Source organism: Myodes glareolus, chromosome 5, assembly GCF_982192425.1.
Source record: "Myodes glareolus chromosome 5, mMyoGla1.1, whole genome shotgun sequence".
Lineage (NCBI taxonomy): Eukaryota > Metazoa > Chordata > Mammalia > Rodentia > Cricetidae > Myodes > Myodes glareolus.
Window position 1 is genome coordinate 80,909,307 of NC_142030.1, and position 21,088 is coordinate 80,930,394.

Below are 21,088 nucleotides of genomic sequence, written 5' to 3' on the forward strand. Positions count from 1 at the left end.
TTTTGGTATTTCTTCTATTATAATACTTTTGATTGTTTTTTTTTTTTTACTGCCAAGAAGCTACTCAACTGACTCCCTCTTGTCTGGTTTTACAAACACACACACACAGACATATAGACACACACATACACACACACACACACACACACACACGTCTTATCTGAAAAATCATTGGCCATCATGTCTTAAAAAGTTTCTTCTGTGTATTCCTAAAATAAATTTATAGCTTTGGGTTGAACATTTGGGACTTTGATGTACTTGGAATAGATTTTTGTGGATAATGGCGGAGGGGTAAGGGATCTAATTTCATTCTGCATATATATGCATCTTCAACTTTTCCAGAAATACTTAACTGAATAGATTATTTTCTTTTCTCCAAAAAGTGTTCTTGGAGGCATTGTTAAAATTTTGTTGCCTATTTGAATATGGACTATTTCCTGAGTTTGATGTTAGGTTTATTGTCTTATTTGTCTGTTTTATTTCCAATACTCAAGGAATAATTTTTCCCTTTATTTCTAAACAGTATTTTTATTAATTATTTGGAAATTTTGCATAATGCACCCTGATCATACTCACTTCCCAGTCCTTCCAGGTCTGTACCACATGTTTGTGACTCCCCTGCCAAGAACAAAAACAAAATGAAACAAAACAAAAAACAAAGTCCAATTTGTGTTACCCATATACTCACTGGGGCATGATCATACCCCTAATGGCCAGTACCTTAAAGAAAACCAAAGCACCTATCTCTCCTCAGAAGCCCTCAATTTTGAGAGCTACACTTCAACATTCTTATCAAAGTTTTCAAAAGTTCTTTTCGATGGCTCCTTTTGGAGGGGATTGGGGTGGTGTTGGGGGAATATTGCTCCAGAGGCTTTCTACATTTCTCCTTCTTAACTATGAGTCTCTAGTCAATGATACTACTGCAAAAGTAGCTTCCTTGCCCTTTATAGTTAGTGGGAGCATGAATCATGTACTTGTATGTGGTTTCTGGGGACAGCACAGATGACAGACATCAACACAGACCTGTACTGTGACATGAGCCTTGGACGCCATCATAGCCCTTATTGGTAGCACAGGTTAAAGATATCCACATAACTTCAGAGGCAGAATAGGCTACAGTTACCAATATGGCTCTTGTGGCAACCCAGGCCATGGACACCAATATGGTTTCTGGTGGCAGCACAGACCACAGACATCCACACAGCATCCATTGGCAGCATGAACTGTGGACCCCAACATGGTCTTTGATAGCATCACAGACCACGGACATCAATATGGTCCTCCACACAGACCACCGGACTCCCCCATAGGCCCTGAACAGCATCATGGCCTCTGGTGGCAACATGGCCCACAGACATCAACATAGTTTAGGCAACATTACAGACAACAGAAATCCACATGACCTTATGATGTAACCTGGGCCATATATATCAATATGACTCCTTCTTCAGCAGAATGATGGACGCCAACAGGGTCCTCTGCGACAATACAAGGCACATGCATCAGTATGAACTCGGGTGACAAGCTGGATCATATGTCCACAAATCATGGATATCTGCTTGGCCTCTAACAGCATAAGCCTCAGATATTAGATATAAATAAATCCTCCAGCAACAGCCCAGATCACAGACATCTACATGATGCACCATAAAAACTGGACCATCGCTGTGCTGCCTCTCATATATTTTGCTGTTGCCCAGAGTAACTGTTATCTTCTAGTTGGGCAAGGCATCCAGGGACAGGTGCCACTGGAGCTCCAGTCTGAAAATACCTCTACATCCTCAGTGCAAGCGTCCTGAGGCTCACGGGCATGACTGTTGTGTTTTCAGTCTTCCCAGAGTTCCTCAGGCATAAACTTCACTTTTTCCAGCAGGGTGATCAGCAATAGCAGCTTCCGAGGCTTCGTGCTGTGTGTAGGTCTGCCGGCAGAGGATGAGCCCTATTCAGTAGTGCCATGCTCTTCATCCACTGTGTCTGTGCTCCCATATAGCTCCTGTACCCTTTGTCACCATGTCTTTAGTTCTGCCGTTGTCCCCAATGAGCACAGCTCTGCTCCGTCATTTTTCCTTCCAATTTCTCGAGTCCTCTTTTTAAAAGCATCTTCCCATAGAACCTGCCTTCTTTGTCAGTTGTTCTGGGGATATTGCAGGTTCTGCAGACTCCTCTACTACTGTGTCTCCCCTGGAAGTTTCCATGGGTCTCTCAGGCTCCTTGGAGCTCTGAAACCTGTGAAAAGTGCTGGTAGGAACTACCACCATTGTTCACACCATACTTCAGGTCATACAGCATAGCTTCTGGGTGTGCAAACAAGAATAATATATTCTTTTCTTTGGATTCTTTTGTGATTCTAGGTCTTTTAGGGATCAACATTGCCTGTAGATTCATTACTATTTTTTTAGAAAATGTCATTGATATTTTACTGGAAAATAATTTGAAAAAAATTATTATGGTGGCTATATCAGTTTATTAGTTTATATATAAACTAATCTATATCAGTTTATTAGAGGGTAAAGTGTTTTAACCCTATTAATTCTTGTGATACATAAACAAGGTATATGTTTTTGTTTTCTGGGTGTTTGCATTATAATGCTGTATCTTATTTGCCAGTCTTTTGATTAATATTCATAAATAGTTTTATAGCTACCATAAATGGTATTATTTTCTGAATTGTTGAAACAACTTCTTCTTTGGTGTACAGAAACACTATAGTTAGGACACAGAGATGACTCAGTGGCTAAGGCTCCTCCCACCAAGCCTAATGACATGTGTTTAATCCCTGGATCCCACAGGATGGAATGAGAGAACCGACTGTAACAACTTCTCCTTTGCTCTCTTTGTCATCACTCAGCCACACACATGCATGAACACACACACAGACAAAATAAATAAACTGATAAGTTTAAAATGCTATTGTTATTCATACACTTTTCCAACATTTTTATAAGGTCACATTATTCAGATTGGAAAGTAGCCAGCATGATATCATTATATTCAGTGGGATCTGGGCATATTCAAGGAAGTTACAGACCATCTGAGCAAGTTAGAGTTTTGATTCCATTGTTGGGGGCCAAGTGTTAGGAAGTATTTTAGGAGATTAAATGGGGAGCTCTGAGAAAAGCATGGATATATTAAGGATAGCCAATACAAACTCTGAAATGAAAGTCTTATTTCAGCAGATTTCTACTTCTTTAGTGGAATGAATACTAAGGAAATCAGATAAACTTTTCTTCTATCACTATTGCAGCGCTGGGCTTGTAGCTAGATATTGTTTAAAATAGACTTTATAATGGAATGCATTATTTTTCTATCTATGGTGACTAAAACTTTGGCTGGGTATAGTATTTGGGTTAATCATCTATGACCCAATAAAGTCTGAAGGACAACTGTCCATGCCCTTGTGGCGGTTAGAATTTCCACTGAGAAATCAGGTGTAATTCCAATAGGTCTAACTTTATATATTACTACTCTTTCCCCCTTCTAGCTTTTGATATTCTTTCTTTGTTGTGTATATTTAGCACTTTGATTATTATATGACAAGTGGACGTTCTGTTCTGATCCAGTGGATTCAGTGTTCTGTATATTTTTTGTACCTTTATAGGTATCGCCTCCTTCAGGGCAGAAAAACTTTATTCTATGATTTTATTTAAGATATTTTCTGGGCCTTTGATCTGGAATCTTCTCCTTTATTCCTGTTTTTCTTATGTTTGATCTTTTCATAGTATCCAGATTTCCTAGATATTTTATGTCTGAAGGTTTTCAATTCTTTTTTTTTTAGATTTAATATTTTCCTTGACATATGTATCCATTTCTTCCATTGCGTCTTCATAGCCTGAGATTCTCCCTTCCATTTCTGTGGCCTGTTGAAGTTTACCTCTGTAGTTCCTATTAGAATTCGTAAATTTTTCATTTCCAGATTTCTTTGGTTTGTGTTTTCTTTATTTCTTCTTTTTCTATTTTCAGGCCTTGAACCATTTTATTTGTTGTTTCTTTCCTTCAACTGTTTTTCTTTTTTTAAATTAAGGGATTTATTAATTTCTCCATTTCTTTCTTGGTATTTTCCTGGACTTCTTTAAGAAATTCTTTCATTTCTTCTTTAAGGACCTCTGTCATCTTCATATAGTTGTTTTAAAGTGCTTTTCTTGTGCTTCAGCTATTTTGGGATATTCAGGACCTGCTGTGATAGGATAGCTGGGCTCTAGTGGGGACGTATTTCCTCTGACTGTTGTGTTTTTATCCTGACATCTAGACAATTGGGTTAGGAATGATTAAAGTTTAGGTGCTGATTTCTGGACTTGTCTTTGTTGGGTGGATGTTTTGTTTCTTTGGTTCTGTTTCTTATATGGGTTTTTGGAGACTGTTATGGATGTATGTTGCCTGTTTTCTTGGACTGCACAGATGGGGCATTCACAGGGAATGTCTGATGATTTTGGAGGCTTGGGATACTCGGCAGAGTAGGAGGGAAGAATACTGGAGGAGAAGATCTTCACTATCCCTGGTTTTCTGTCAGCATGGCCTTTGCATTAACAGGGATCTCTGCTATAGTTGAGTCTGAGACAAACAATTGGGGGAAAGAAATTTACAAGGGAAAGGGTCTGTGGGATCCACAACCAATGGGGGTGGAAGAAGGCTTCCTCCATTGGTGTTCAGTTACAAGCTGGGGATGAGACTGGTGCATTGGAACTATGGGGAGAAAGAGCTATTTTTATTATTTTATTCATGTTTCAAACTCATTGTTGGATACAGAGCTAGTTACGTATTTCTTTTGATCTGGTTTGACTTTAACTAGATCATATTCAACTATAAATTTATCTATTTCTTTTGGATTATTCATGTTAGTGAAATAATGATTTTTAATTATTTCTTATGATTTTTCTCAAAGTCATTGATATCTCTTGTGCTGTTTCCACATTTGTCTTCTATTTTATTTATTTGTGTCTTACTTTTTTCCTTTAGATTTATTTGGCTATAGATTTGCCAATGTTTTCTTTTCAAGGAACCAACTCTATTTCCTTGAGTTCTCCCCCCCCCTCTCTCTCTCACACACACACACACACACAAACACACACACACACTGTGTTTTCTTTTCATTTCACTTTCATGAATTTTTGCTGTGACCTTAATTATTTCTCTCTGAGTGCTGCTTTTGGTTTTGCTTCTAGTCTCCCTAAGGCCTTAAGTTGTATTATTAAGTTATTTGATGTCTCTGTAACTTTTTTTTTTTTTGATGGGGGTAAATTTTCAAGGCAGGGTTTCTCTGTAGCTTTTGGAGCCTCTCCTGGAACTAGCTCTTACTGTAGTCTTGTAGCCCAGGCTGGCCTCGAACTCACAGAGATCTGCCTGCCTCTATCTCCCAAGTGCTGGGGTTAAACATGTGTGCCACACCGCCTGATCCTCTCTGTAAGTTTTTAAATGCAGAAACATGGAACTATAAATTTTATACTTTCTTAGTTTAACTGAAGTTTTGTTAATTCTTATCCTTTTCCAATGATAATTATTTCTTTCCTTTTTTACTAATTTTTAGTTTACCTTACTTCCCAAAGTCAGTGAAGCACATTATTAGTGATGTCTATTTTTGGTATGAGAATTTATTACTATAACCTTAATTAACATTTTTAGTTTTATGCTGCACTTTCACTTGTTTCTAATAATTTATCATTTCTCTTTCAATTTCTTCACTAAACTTTCCTTATTTAGGCCACACTGTTCACTTTCCTTGGTTTTTATTATTTTAATTATTTATTTAAAGTAATGGATAGCTTTTTTGCTGTTGCAATCTAAGAAGATATATGGTTGTAATTTTTCTATATTGACTATGAATTGTTTGTGGGCTACTGTAATAATTCTGCAGAATGTTGCATGTTTTGATGAAAAGAATATATATTATGTTGCTGTTGGATAAAGTGTTCTAAAATGTTTATTAGAAAAATGCTCTAAAATGTTTGTAGATGTATTTGTTATCTAATAGTATGGCTCATTTTAGATATTTCTTTTTTTAACACTGAAATTTGATCTTTTATTGAGAGATTTGGGGTGCTGTAGTTGCTAATTATTATTGAATTGAGTTTCTTCCTTTCGATGTGATAATATTTGCTTTACATATTTGGATGGTTATATGGGTGCATTTATATATATATATATATAGCTTTGTATCTTGTTACTGGATCTATCTTTTCACAAATATATATTGATCTCCATGTTTTATGGTCTAATTTATCTGATAAGATTATATATAGGTCCTAATGCTCACCTAAATTTCTATTGCATGACATGCATTTTCCCAAGTTTATCACTTTTGTTTATGCTTTTCTTTATAATAAAGTGAGCTTCATATACTTGAGTCTTGTTTTTGATACATCTAGACTATGTCTTTTGATTGGTGGATTTAATGCATTTGAACTCAGGACTTTTATCATTAGGTATGAATTTTCATCTGTCATTTTGTGTGATTTGTGCTTTCATTGCTTTATTTGTGTGTTTTTCTGTATAATTCAGAGCTTGTAGTTTTATGCCTTTCGATTCTGGAGAACAAACCTTAAAGTTTCTTGGTGATTTCAGTCTTTGATCATTATCAGAAATGCTTACAAGTGCCTCATTTATCAAAGTTAGGGTAATTCATGAAGCAAACTTATGAGCAACTATAGATAAAATCAAGAATTGTGACAATGGTAGCCACAATCCTTTTTCCATGACTCTTGAAATCAATGTAGGACATTTCTGGGAGTTTGGCAACAGCTATCCCACTTGCGAAGGCACAACATAGAGGAATACATATGGTCTGGGTTCAGCTGTACTGGTAATCATAGACTTTAGGTTTAAAAGCACAAAAGAGCTTGTATTAATCCTCTCATTTCTATAACAAATAGCAAAACAAAGCAACTTATGAAAGAACTGATTTTGGTTTCCAGTTGAAGTGGAATTCCATTATAGTGGCAGGAACATGAAACAGTTGGACTCATTCCATTTCCCACTCAGGAGGAAGGCACTAATAAATACTTGTGATAAGACACATTTCTTGTTTCTATACAGTTGAAAATTCAAGCTAAGTAATGGTGCTGTAGACAGTGTAGATCTTACAACCTCAATTTACGATAATCTTTCATGAACACATTCATAGGATAACAGAGTTTAAATCCTCCCTAGACTTGAACAAATGCTTGCCTCCTGGGTGATCATGTCAGGTAGACTGTCAGTGTGAGCCATCATAGAGCTTTCCCTATGTTCCAGAACTTGTAGCATTGTTAGCAACTTTTATGGATATTTAGAACCAAAATGATTTGTTGTTGGGTTCACAAGCCATACTAGGGATTTTTTTTTCATCCACAGCTGTAGTTTAAAGTCCATGGGTCTTCAGGTCCTGCGAGGTAAAATATGTACTTGTGGTTACGTTATCCATATTCTTAGAGATATAAGCTGTAGGGAAAACTTCTCTAGACCCTACAGTTTGAACACAGAAGGCAGAAGAGCTGAGTGTTTGGTGTGTATAGTTCTGGAGCCAAAGAAAAATAGTTTTTTAAATTTTTTTGACTTGTTTTATTTTTCCATTCAAAAATTTACACTTTCTCCACTCCTTCCAATCCCCTCCTGCTCTCCCACTCATGCTCCTACCTCCCCCTTCTTGCTTGAGAGAGAACAGGGAACCCTGCCCTGTATGAAGTCCAAGGCCCTCCCCACTACATCCAGGCCTAGGAAGCTTAGCATCCATATAGACTAGGGTTCCAAAAAGCCAGAACCTGCCATAAAAACAAGTCCCAATGCCTTTATCAATGGATTCTCAGTAAGCCCCCATTGTCAGCCACAATCAGAGAGTCCAGTTTGATCACATGCTCGTTCAGTCTCAGTCCAGCTGGATCTAGTGAACTCCCATTAGAACAGGCACACTGCCTCAGATCGTAGACCAACCCCTCGCAGTTCTGACTTCCTTGCTCGTCTTCTCTCACCTTCTGCCCTTCAACTGGACCTTGGGAGCTCAGTCGGTTACTCTGATGGGGGTCTCTGTCTCTATTTCCATCTGTCGCTGGACAAAGATTCTATGGTGATATTCGAGATAATCGTCAGTGTGATAGTGGGGTAAGGACAGGTCAGGCACCCTCTCCTCTGCTCCCAAAGACCTAGCCTGGGTCATCCCCGTGAACACCTGGGATTCCCCTCTAGAGCCAAGCCTCTTGCCAACACTAAAATGGCTCCCTTAATGTAGATATCTTCTTCCCTGCTCCTATATCTGCTCTTCCTCCATCTCCACCCTCCCACTCCCCCAAGCTCTCACCAGTCTTTCCCTTCTCCCTTCTTCTTTCCCTCTGCCCCTTTCTCCTTTTCCCTTCCCCCAATCTCATGCCCACCCCTACCCCCACCCCCATGCTCCCAACTTTTGCCTGGCAATCTTGTTTGCTTCCAATTTCCCAGGCAGATCTATATATGTTTTTCTTTGGGTTCATCTTGTTATTTGGCTTCCCTAGGCTTGTGAACTACAGGCTTAATGTCCTTGGTTTATGGCTAGAGTTCACTAAAGAGTGAATACATACCATATTCATCATTTTGGGTCTGGTTATCTCACCCAGGATAGTGTTTTCTATTTCCATCCATTTGCATGCAAAATTCAAGATGTCTTTGTTTTTTTACCACTGAGTAGCTCTCTAATGCATATATATTCCACACTTTCTTTATCCATTCTTTCATTGAGGGGCATCTAGGTTGTTTCCAAGTTCTGGCTATTACAAATAATGCTGCTATGAACAGAGTTGAACAAATGCTTTTGTAGTATGATTGGGCATCTCTTGGGTCTATTCCCAAGACTGGTATTGCTGAATCCTGAGGTAGGTGGATTCCCAATTTCCTGAAAAACCGCCACACTCATTTCCAAAGTAATTGCACAAGTTTGCATTCCCACCCACCAGCAAAGGATGAGTGTTATCCTTACTCCACATCCTCTCCAGCATAGGCTGTCATTGGTGTTTTTGGTTTTAGCCATTCTGACAGGTGTAAGATGGTATCTCAAAGTTGTTTTGATTTGCGTTTCCCTGATCGCTAAGGAAGTTGAACATAACCTTAAGTGTCTTTTGGCCATTTTAATTTCTTCTGTTGAGAATTCTCTGTTCAGTTCAGTACCCCATTTTTTTTAAAAAAAAATTGGGTTAATTAGAATTTTAAAGTCTAGTTTCTTGAATTCTTTATATATTTTGGAGATCAGATCTTTGTCTGATGCGGAGTTGGTGAAGATATTCTCCCATTCAGTAGGATGCCTTTTTGTCTTAATGACAGTGTCTTTTGCTTTACAGAAGCTTCTCAGTTTCAGGAGGTCCCATTTATTCAGTGTTGCTCTTATTGACTGTGCTATTGCTTCACAGACATTGAGAGAACAATAATCAACTTTATAGGGAAAAACAAAAAGCCCAGAATAGCCAAAACAAATCTATACAATAAAGAAACTCCCAGAAGCATTACCATCCCTGACTTCAAACTTTATTACAGAGTTACAGTAATGAAAACAGCTTGGTATTGGCATAAAAACAGAGAATGGAATCGAATTGAAGACCCAGATATAAACCCACAAACCTATGAACACCTGATTTTCGACAAAGGAACTAAAAGTATACAATAGAAGAAAGAAAGAATCTTCAACAAATGTTGCTGGCATAACTGGATGTCAACCTGTAGAAGAATGAAAATAGATCCATATCTATCACCATGCACAAGAATCAAATCCAAATGGATTAAAGACCTCAATATAAATCCGACCACACTGAACCTGATAGAAGAGAAAGTGGAAAGTAGACTGCAACACATGGGCACAGGAGACCACTTCCTACATATAACCCCAGTAGCACAGTCAATAAGAAAATTATTTCAATGTTCCTGGAATACATAGGCCACAGAAGAAAAACCTGTGGCATTGGGTATCAATTGGCCCAGAGGGGGCCTTCTATTTATCTTCAGGGACTTGTGTGGTTTATAATAAGGCATAAGCAGCTGAATTCCTAGGATCATAGGCTGGAAAGGAGAAATTCCTTTATCATGTCAGTTGAACACAGATTATCCTGAGGGGTAAGCTCACTGGTATTCATGTTTATGGAGCTATAGCTCTGGTGGGGAGCATTCTACTCCTGATGGGTGGGTATCAATGAAAACAGGACTTCACACAATTATTTTTGTGTAGAACTAGTAGTATAATGGTTTTTTTTTTTTTTTTTTTTTTTACTGTTTTGGCTCTTTTAGAGGGGCCCAGAATTCAGCTCCCAAATGAATCACTTGGATGTTTATTATTAGTTATAAATATTCAGTCCTGGCTTGGCTGTTTCTTGCCAGCTTTTCTTAATTTATACAATCCCGTCTACCTTTTGCCTCTGGGCTTTTCCCAATCTCTTTTTTTTTTTCCTGTAAATCTTACTCTTACTCTGTGGATTGCTGTGTAGCTGGGTGGCTGATCCCTGATGTCCTCCTTCTTCCCTGGCTACTTCTCTCCTCCCAGATTTCTCCTTCTATATATTCTCTCTGCCTGCCAGCCCCACCTATCCTTTCTCCTGCCTAACTATTGGCTGTTCAAATCTTTGTTAGATCATCAAATGTTCTTGATGCCGCAGGGAGATCGGTAATGAAAAGTCCCCAGACTATCTTAATACAAAATATACAGCTTTAGTAAACAGAAGTAAGACTTACACCAGCTTACACCAGAATTCAAACGATCCGTCCGGAAGCAGGAGCCAGGTGAGAGAGAGAGAGAGAGAGAGAGAGAGAGAGAGAGAGAGAGAGAGAGAGAGAGAGAGAGAGAGAAAGAGAGCAAGCTAGCGGGAGTGCACTCGCCAGGTTTATAGGTAAACTTTAGCCTAAGGGCGACACGCCCCACGAACAGAATGTGATTGGCTGAACTCCCCTATCATGTTCAAGATGGGTAAAGTATCACAGCTTCACAGAGTTAAACAACTGCACCATAAACAAAAGTAACACACCTTAACATAGTATTCCCCAACAATTTCAATTCCAAATTTGTGTGTTAATAGTGGGACCTGCAGGGCTAGTTTAGAGGGGATACTAGGGTTTGTGACTATGCAGCCACGTGTTGAATCTGCAGGACATTGAGGTGGGGAGGGGTTCTACTCAGTGGGGCATGCTTTAAGGTACCTTCTAATTTCATTATGGGATTTTCTATTGACATTTGGGCCAAGATGGTATGTCGTGGTGGTGGTTATAGTATCTTGGTTTCTGAGGCCTGGGATACAGCCAGAGCGAACTCCTCTGGTGTTTTTCAGTCTCTTTCAGGACAGCGCACTTCTCAAACTGAGTTTGCAGTTTGTAGCGACTGTGGCATTATCTTGAAGTTAGGATGGGCAACCAGCCACTGTGATTGGACTGCTGCCACTCTGCCTGCAGTTATGGATTTCTCCTGGCCAGGAGCCAGAACTGAAATGGACAATGCTTTGGTCTTTGCTGTCAGTCGTATCTCTAACCATGCATACTTTTCAGGGTTCTGATCATAGTCTTGTTGATATAAAGATGCATTCAGAAGCTAGCTGACTTAGAGAAAAGTAATTTTGTTATTTTGAATATTTTTAACATATTCAAAAATTTTGAATATTTTTAACATATTCAAAAAGTAACCTTTCACTTAACACCTGGAGTATGTTACTTTTCAGAAGTGTCATTGATTTTTAAATTTACTTTAAAAAACTAAAATAATCAAGTTAATAATCAAGTAACATAGTGCATTATACAAAGTAGATCTGATTCTTTTGCAGCAAGTTTCACAGCAAGGAGAAAATGAAAAGTTACTTGGAAAGAGGATTGGGTTTTATTTTATGTGCAATGCTGAAAATAAGACACACATTTTTTAACACCTCACAAACCACATTTTAATGTTTCCTCTTTCAGAGATAATTTTTAATAGGCTTTGATAGGCTGTACAATGCAGTAACATTTTCTGAAGGACTTAATGCATTTTGCAATTTTCTCTGTGTGTAGAATTTAATAAAGAGAAATTTATGAGAAGCGTTGACTCTTAAAGGTGAGCTCGGTGGTTCTGCGGGAATTCCTTTGAGTTTCAATCAAATGTGAACTGATTAAAGCACCTTTTCTGATAGAGCTGAGAGACTCTGCACTTTCCCTTCCTTTCAAGCATGCAGCTTTGTCTTCCACTAACTCCACTGAAAGCTTCCAGTTCAATGAATGAACTTCTCCTTTTACTCCACTAAGAAAAGGTCAACTTCTGTCTCACCCTCCAATCACCTCTCACCACTTACAAGCACCGTGATGCGGGGCGAGTTATTGAAAATCCTATTTTACCTTGAGATGCGGGCGTTTGGTCTTTCAAGGCTTCTAATCAGACCTGGCACTTTCCTGTCTGTCCCTGCTGATTCTTCCACTGCTGAAATCATTCCCCCTTTCTTCTTGAGTTTAGAGCAGCCTCTGGAGGGCCTTCCCTCTGAATTTCCATGTGTATTTACATGCTAACAGCTGAACTCACTTCGTAGTTGATTGATCTGGTGATTTGTTACTCTCGGGCGAAATGGTGAACATGTGAGCAGGCAGGGTGTAAAATAGTGTGAGTCGAAGATAACCTTAGTATACTGTTGATTGAGAATCAAATGATGATGAAAATATTTTAAAATAGTGCCCACATAAGAGGTTTTTAAAAATAGTTAATGTGCTATAACTGTCATTTTAAAATGCTAGCTACAGTTAGGAAAACTGTCACATTACTGTACAACATATATGGACTGTGTACATGCACAAGTCGTTAGTATGTATGTAAAGAATAGCTTTCAGTTCAAAATTAGCTTTTGGGGTGGCATGTTGCTACATGAAATACATTTTATGTGTATTGTGACAATTTAAATATTTATTTCTTTGTAGCTTAGGCAACAGGGACACTAACAACAATTCGGTATGAGTTATCCAAGTTGAGGATAAGACTTCTGCTTGGACAAAATACTCATTTTTCCCAGTAATCGACACACATTTTGAGATGTTGCTGCTGATTGTTAGCATCAGTTTAGAGCTCTGGGCATGGACATCGAGCAGCCTTATGGATGCTTTCAGAAGATGACCTTAATTTCCAGGATGAAACATTTTTAAAATAGCCTGAACATCCACATTAAGTATTTGAGACGTGCAGTTCAAGATTTAAAGTAGCACTGAGCTGTGTTGAATCCTAAAACTATAGAATCATTCTTAATATAAATGGTTTATGTCCTTTGACTTTATCAGGAACCTCTCTGTCGTGTACTGTGCATGGAATTGGGACTTTTCCAGGAGGCATGCATGACTCATGTCCAAGGACAAGCTTTGGTGTCTGCTTTCCACCTTTATTTTCTTGATTTCTAATGTCTTCATGTAAATAAAGCAGAAATGCAAAAATGAAGGCAACTGAGGTATGAAGCACATTCATTAGAAACACTGTTCGGAGGCCTCAGATCTGCTTGACTGACTGGGATGGTAAGTTGGCCAGTATTTCAATTAATTATTAAAATATTTCCTGTCACAATGTCATAATTTATGCAAACTTTGCTAGAAAATTCTATCATCTATCTATCTATCTATCTATCTATCTATCTATCTGTCTATCTTCTACATATCCATCCTTTGTTCTAGTACAATCCCACAAATAACATGGTATTTTATGGGAAAAAAAATCCAGAACAGTAGAGTTCAATAGCAGGTTATAGTCTGTTCTTGTCTCAGTAAAAATGAGATGCTCTGACTTCCCAAGTGGTATTGTTCTTCAAGAGAGCCCTGTGGTTTTACAATTGATTGTAAACTAATAATAGTTAACTAGTAATGGGCAGTTAGGAGATATTTCATAGTCAAATTGACACAATTGACACCTGAGGATTTAGTTTCTAGTCCAGCTTTGCTACTCATTGGCTCATGTAGCTGTGGGATTCGTTTGAAGCTTCATCACTTCTAAATCAAAAGACTATATTTAGTGATGTGAGAATATTCTCCCAGCTGGATGCAAGGGAACATGTCCCAGTGGTGACAGAAATAAAAAGCGAGATTGAATGCAAAATCCCATGTAAGGCTTAAGTTTTAATTGAAAGTAAAGAGGTTGGATTCCTATAAGAATCTGGGGTTCTTTAGTTATGAAGATAGCACTGTCATTATCCTCTTTCCCTTCCTCTTCTTCCTATGTCTATTTCTAGGCTTCGTGATAAATTGACTTCTCATTGTTAAAGAAGACTTTAGTTGCCCACATGGAAACATAATTTTCACTCAAGGAGATTTCGGCACATTGCAGTGGCCAGCTTGTTATTGGGACATCATAGCGGTTTCCTGTACCTGGTGGTTTTTATCTTTTGTGATCAGATGAAGGCAGAAAGGACAGGAATGTTGGGTACACTGTTAATAAGGAAGGAAAGGATCCCAGTGGGTAATAGGCTTCATATGGATGTAGAGCTTGGACATTTATCTTGTTCTAGGAGTCTATCTGCTGTTTCTTTCAAGATTTTTCTCTTTCAATGTAGGGGTACCTCAAGAACTGCCTCGAAGTTGATTGAAGACTGTTGACTCTACCTGCTGCAGAAATAGAGATCTTTGGGTGTGTCTTCTCACAGGGGCAAGATCTATATGTAGCCTGTCTGACTATGGTGGTCTAAAAACTAAGAACTTGGAAGAGACTGAGTCTCAAAGACACAAAGTAACCATGTTAAACACACCCAGACCTAAAGTTAATAAGAGAGTGATGCGATTAAAAGTGTGGAACTGGGGCAAAGTATAAAATAATTGGGAGTGTTTAATCAGAGGCAAACGTGATGTCCTGGCTTTCAAAACTGAATGTCATAGGTTTCTGAACTTCCAGATGCCTTGCCAAAGTTAGTATGGATGCTTCACTACTAAGTAGAGCTTGCAGCCATCACTTTTTGACCGTTTGAGACACCCCTGTGTCATTGGTTGTAAATGTTCTGAGAAATGGGCTTCTGGTCCTGATGTGCATTCTTTTGTCTGGATTTGGCTTCTGGATAATGAAATATTTAACTACGGTTTAGTTTGTCTGTCCCATCTTATCAAAGGGGGAGGACATTCTGGATGTAAAGGACTGGACAGTAATACACCAGATCTTTTACAAGAGGAAAAGTGAAGCATTGCACTTTAGGATTGCTATTCACTCCTGCTTTAGAGCACCCTTGCTTCAGCAGTGGTTCAATGGGTTGAATCAGTACACAATTGGCAGATTCAACTTTGAGGCATGGAAAATTTTACCATGCTTCACAGTGAGAGTGAGCCAAGTTTCCGGTAATGAGATACTGCTCTAGGTTCTTGGAACCCTATAGAACGGGGATCCCATCATTTCATAGCAGAATCACATTTTAGTAAGACAAAAAGGAATCCTCAGCTGTGCTATCTGTTCGCCGTAAGCACGTGTTAGTGCTAGTCTAACGTTAAAGGTCAGGGAGGAGACTAGATCTCTCACCCATAGTGACTGTTCTTGCTATTATAGTGCAGAAGTCACCCATCCTGGAGACACAACAGTTATTTCACTTCTTTTATGGTTTCTTTAGTGAAGAATTGGAGTAGAGTGCAAATAAATGGTGTTTGAGTCCGGAAGTGACTGGATGTCTGGGCCAATGACCGCTGGACACATCTTCAACCACATGTCTATAGCTGAGATTGTTATTTACAGACCTCAAAACTCACCTTTTGGCTACCTGCTGCATGTGAACAGCATACTATGCTCACAGTCACTAGTTAGGGTTTTTCCACAGTGTAGTGGCTGGAATACAGAGTCAAAATTCCAAGACGGAAAGATAGGAGTGATCCCTTGATCACCAATCATGACAGGTTACAACTGCCATTGGCCTTGGGTTCTGTAGAATAGTTTTCAGTGTCTACCCAGGCCATAAGAAGATTATAGATTCCTCTTCACCAACCATCATCTAGGATAGCAAGGTGCATTGTGTAAAAGCGCAGATTCATGTGTGTGTGTGTGTGTGTGTGTGTGTGTGTGTGTGTGTGTGTATGTGTAAGATGATTTTTCCACCATGGAAGACTTAATTTGCAATTATTTCAGAGGTGATGAGGAACAGACTACATAGATTAGAGGAGAGACTATACATTATTAAAAGTATAAATGGCAAATAAAATGTTCTCTCTATATCTATTCTGTACAGTTTTGTAAATATGAAAATAATATATGCAAGCGAAGTCATGGCAATTTATGCCAGAAGCATCCAACATCTCTAAAAGTATGTTCTCTAATTCTTTTTACCCTATTTGTTAGTAACTTTTTCAGTATAGGGATGAAATAATTCAAGAAAAAAATATTTAATTAAGGAAGTGTTTATTTTGGTTCACAGTTCCAAGGACTTATCTGGCAAGGGAGCCATGGTGGTAGTGGCTTGACCAGTTGGTCGTCTAGATCTATAGTCAGAAAACAGGGAGTGGCCAGTGATTGTAGTCAACCTCTTTCCTCTGCCTGGTTAGTCTGTAGCCCAAGTCCAGGGCAGAGTGCTATCTATGTTACAGGTGGTTCTTCCCGTATCAGTTAATATGATCAAGATAACTTATCATAAGCATGGACAGAGACTAGCCTATATCCCCTCACATACATGCTTAGAGTCTTGTCTTCTAGGTGATTTCAGGTCAGGCCAAGTTGGTAACCATTATTAATCATCCTACACACTTGACTACTTTTCTTAAAGTTCTGTCTTCCTTTTTAAAATATTTATGTACTTTTTATTTTATGTGTATTCGTATTTTACCTGCAAGTGTGTTTTATGTGCCATGTGCATGCAGCATATGTAGAGAGAAGAAAGGAACCACAGATCCCCTTGAACTCGAGTTACAGATCGTTGTTAGCTGCTATGCGGGTGTTGGGAATTGAAATTGAACCCCCTGGAAGAACAGCTAGTACACTTAAGCAATGAGTGCTCTCTCCAGCCTCTCCTTAGCTAATTTCAAAGTATACAATGCTGTATTATTAGCTACAGATATTGTATGTTAGATATTTAGACCTTACTCTCTTATGTGACTGGAACTTTGGACTGTTTGATGTCTATTCATTTATTCTTTAGAGTAGGGATTTTAATGGATTTCCATCTGACTACAATCTGTGCCATTTCAAATCAGAATTGTAAAACTCTCCAGTGTTAGCAAAGACTAAACAATTCACAGTGTAAAATTGTGCTCATTGCATTGCAGATAAAAATAAATATCCCACAATGATATGCAAAATGGCATGTAAAGGTGTTAGATTACACAGGAAAATTGTCCATAAAACTATATTAAATTCACTATTTTCCAAATAATGAGGAAGATTTTAGCTCTTTAAAAGCCACATCTTTCTAAAGCAGCTGTGGGGGTTTGGTTTATATTATGTTACTCTGATATTTTTTAAATGAAATGCCAAATATAATTTAGTGCTTGAAGCACGAAGCAGGCCTGACTACACTCAGTTTGACAGCCTTACTATATTTCCATTAAGCTGTCTATCCACTGGATCAAATATTGTGGTTAGTGCAGAAATGCATTAGGACATATCTTTGGATGTTTGTCCATGTGAGTTGTGGATTAATCATCACTGCTGGTGTTCACTGGGTGCACTATGTGACATGCTACTTCCATAACTTATCATTTGGAATTCACTCAGTAATCATAGTAAAAGGTACTGTTTATTTTAATTTTATACATGGAAGGGCTCACATAAAATCTCTCAAGCTATAGACCTAAAGGGAAAAGGATTTGAACCCAAGTGGTCTCACTCCAGAGCAGCACATATTCACAGTACCTTGTAATATCTGAAATATAAAGCAGTCTCATTTGCTTGCTGATTACTTAATCTTTATTCTCAAGGTGACATTTTGGTATGATCTGTCCTTGCCTGCCCTGCACTGTTTAGAGTGAGGGATGATGATAAGCTCCTCCTGACTCTCTGACAGCACTTAAGCTGAGTGGCCCCATCCCGTGGTCTCATTCCTTCCGACTAAATCTTGCTTTCCACTCCGAGTGCTGATGTGGGAGACTCTGGGCCTATGCACCTGTGCATGCGCTCTTCATACTCACATGATTTATTTGCACATCAAACTATTTATGGAAAAGATGATACAAATGCCCTAGTCTCTATTTGGTGTTAATTTGAGAACTAGCTTTGTATATTTTTAATTTTTTTTTGTCTAAGAATATCAGTCCTGCCATATTAGAGTCAAGGCCTGTGCTTTGATATGTCTTCCCCCACTTCTTGTGCCTATTGATTTTTAATATACAGGATCATGAGTGAATGGATCCCTATTTTTATAAGTTACACAGTCTGTGGTATCCTCTTATACTAAGACTAAATGAATATAATTTTTTCTCTACAAAGCAATATTTACATTTACTTATAGTCTTATTTATTACTTTAGTTCCTTTCTGTGTGGTTTTGATAAAGGAATATATAAGTTTTTACTGTTGATAACAAAATGAAGATTATTTAAAAATTCGCAGAAATGGTTATAGGCCACGTTCTATCAACATATTTAATATAGTGTAACATATTTAGGTGAGACTTCCATTTTAAATTAATACTTTTGTGTATTTTTGTGTCTATGCCATGTTAAGCACATTTTAAAACTTGTTTATTTGGTTAATTAATTAGTCCTGATATTTAGTAAAGGCCTGTGTTTTTACTTGATTTTTTTTCCCCTTCTTGCATCTATTGATTCTTTGACTCCCTGATTGCCTAGGGTGTGTACATAAGACTGCTCTTTTTAAAAAAAAAATCAGACATAAAAAGTTGCTGACTATACCAGCAAGGAGCTAATGATTCAGGCAGAAGTCACTTGAATGATGAAGTCAGGCCTGCCAGTTGCTCTACTTTTACCTTGTGTGTTGACCTTGGGTAAGCTTAGAGTCGTGAACAGGCAATTTAGCACTTGCCTGCTGAGTTCCAAGTACCCACCTTGCAATGACCTCGTGATACGATAAACTTGGCCAGCATTGTGTCTCAGACTAACATTTAAGAAAAATGCAGCTATAATCATGAGGTATAGAAAATACAGTAGAACAAAGGAGCCAAATTTTGATGTTAATGTGTAGAAATAATGCTGATCACATGGGAAAACTAGTTTTATCAATAAGATGTATTATATATATTAAGTAAAAACATATATATTATATATGCATGTATGTGTGTGTATGTAATGAAAATAAGTACTGAATAAAAATAAGCTAGAGATACTTGTTTAAAACACTCCTGCTAAGTGTCAGGGAAGATAGTCACACGTTGACAATTGAGGATGAAAGCCGGGGCACTGTGGAAAATTATGCTCAACTCTTAGGACAGGATATTACATTTGCTTCACTTATTCCTTATGTCTGAGACATAATTGAATGTTCTTTACTATGTTTTTCTTCCTCCAAGCAACTGTGCCCTGACCCAGTTACAGAACATTTGTGGCAATTTTAGAGGAAGGGTTGAGGGAGAGGGTTATGAGTCTGAGATAGTAACAGAAAATTTAATTTACTCTGTATATCTCCATGTCTCTTTGGAGGCTTCTGGCACAATCCTGGTACAGTTCTGCTTTGCCTGGGTTTTTATTTTAGCATGAAAAATAATATTTGTTAAAATAACAAGCTCACTCAATCCGCTGAGCTGATTTTTGGTGAAAGATCTTATTTGAAAAGCAGGAATTAACTCAAGCATGCCTAATTTGTAAACTGTTCTATAATACACTATATTTGTATGTATTTTTTTGGTTTAATACAAGTTAATTGACTTTATTGGGCTGTAACTTCTAGAAGCTCTGTCATGAGGTGCTTTAGAGAATGAAATATTTTTTATTAAAGCAGCAAAAACCAAAATGATTTAACCTCTGCTAACATAGCACCCTTTGTCTGGAGTGTTTTGTGATTAAAATGATCTGAAAACATTAGTTTCCATGTATAATGTCCAAATAGTTAGATCTTAGAACAATCATATTGTGAAAATAGACAATATAGTTACCATCATTTTGGCTTAGAGGAAATTACTATAAAGATATAGTTACTAAAATCTACTCACTAACCCCAGATGGGGCAAAGTTTTGCTGAAAAGTGAAAACTAAGACTCAGTTTAGTAGGGGTACATCCCTGAAGTTGAATAAATTGTAGGGAGGATCTTTGGGTGCTAATATTCATTTTTTTGCCATATATTAAAAGCTATCCTGGTATTTTTTAAATAATGACATTCAAATCGACGTTCAAATAGTAATATCTTCAGGAATGACATGAGAATTGTAAAACTGTGGATTCTGCTTCAGTCTGTCTGAGGTGGGTGGGACCTGCATCTGAGTTTCTAATAAGATTCCAAGTAAGAGCTGGTCTGGTGGTCTGGGAACCACATCGGGCTAGGAAAGGACTGTAGGGAAAGTACTTCATGGGAATCAAAAGTTTATAATTTAACAGCATTTACTAGCTGACTATTGTTACACAAGTCTCTTAACCATTCTGATCTTTAGCTTGCCGGTTGGTGAGACTGACCTTGCTTAATTGGAACATTAGAAACACAACAAAATGTAAGACTCTCTCCACATATCTGTGACCATGCCAATTGCTATAGATATGAATTACAATTCGGTAAAACTGTGCAGAGTATTAGCTATTGTTCTTTCTGGAATGTTACTTTTCCTTCCTTCCTTCCTTCCTTCCTTTCTTCCTTCCTTTTTTCCCTCCTCTTGCTAGAATGCTTTAAATTACCTCAGATAAAGAATACGCTGTAATTATACAATAGGAATGTTGGATGGGAACCACATAAATGCACGATATCTGTGCATTCAGTCTGGACGTTTTAAGGAGTGACCCTCGTCAGCCTCAAAAGCCTGGGGAGAAACTTGCTTGTGATGCTATTTATTGGGATTTCCCCAGACTTCCTCCCCACAAGTTCAGCCCAGAGATCTCTGGCTTAAGAAATTTTCCAAGTAGCTCTGGTGCATAGGACTGCAGGATAATTACTGATGAAACTGGAGAAAGGCTGTGCACATCTTGGACTCTGTGACAGTGAGTTTAGGAGATCATCTCCTTCCCTAGACCCCAAAGTGTTCCTGACTCCATTCTCTTGTCATAGCTCTAAATATCAATGAATGTTTTGCTTCAGAAAGTCTTAAGCATGTATTTGTAATAGATCAGCAAGGGTTTAAATAATAAGGAACCT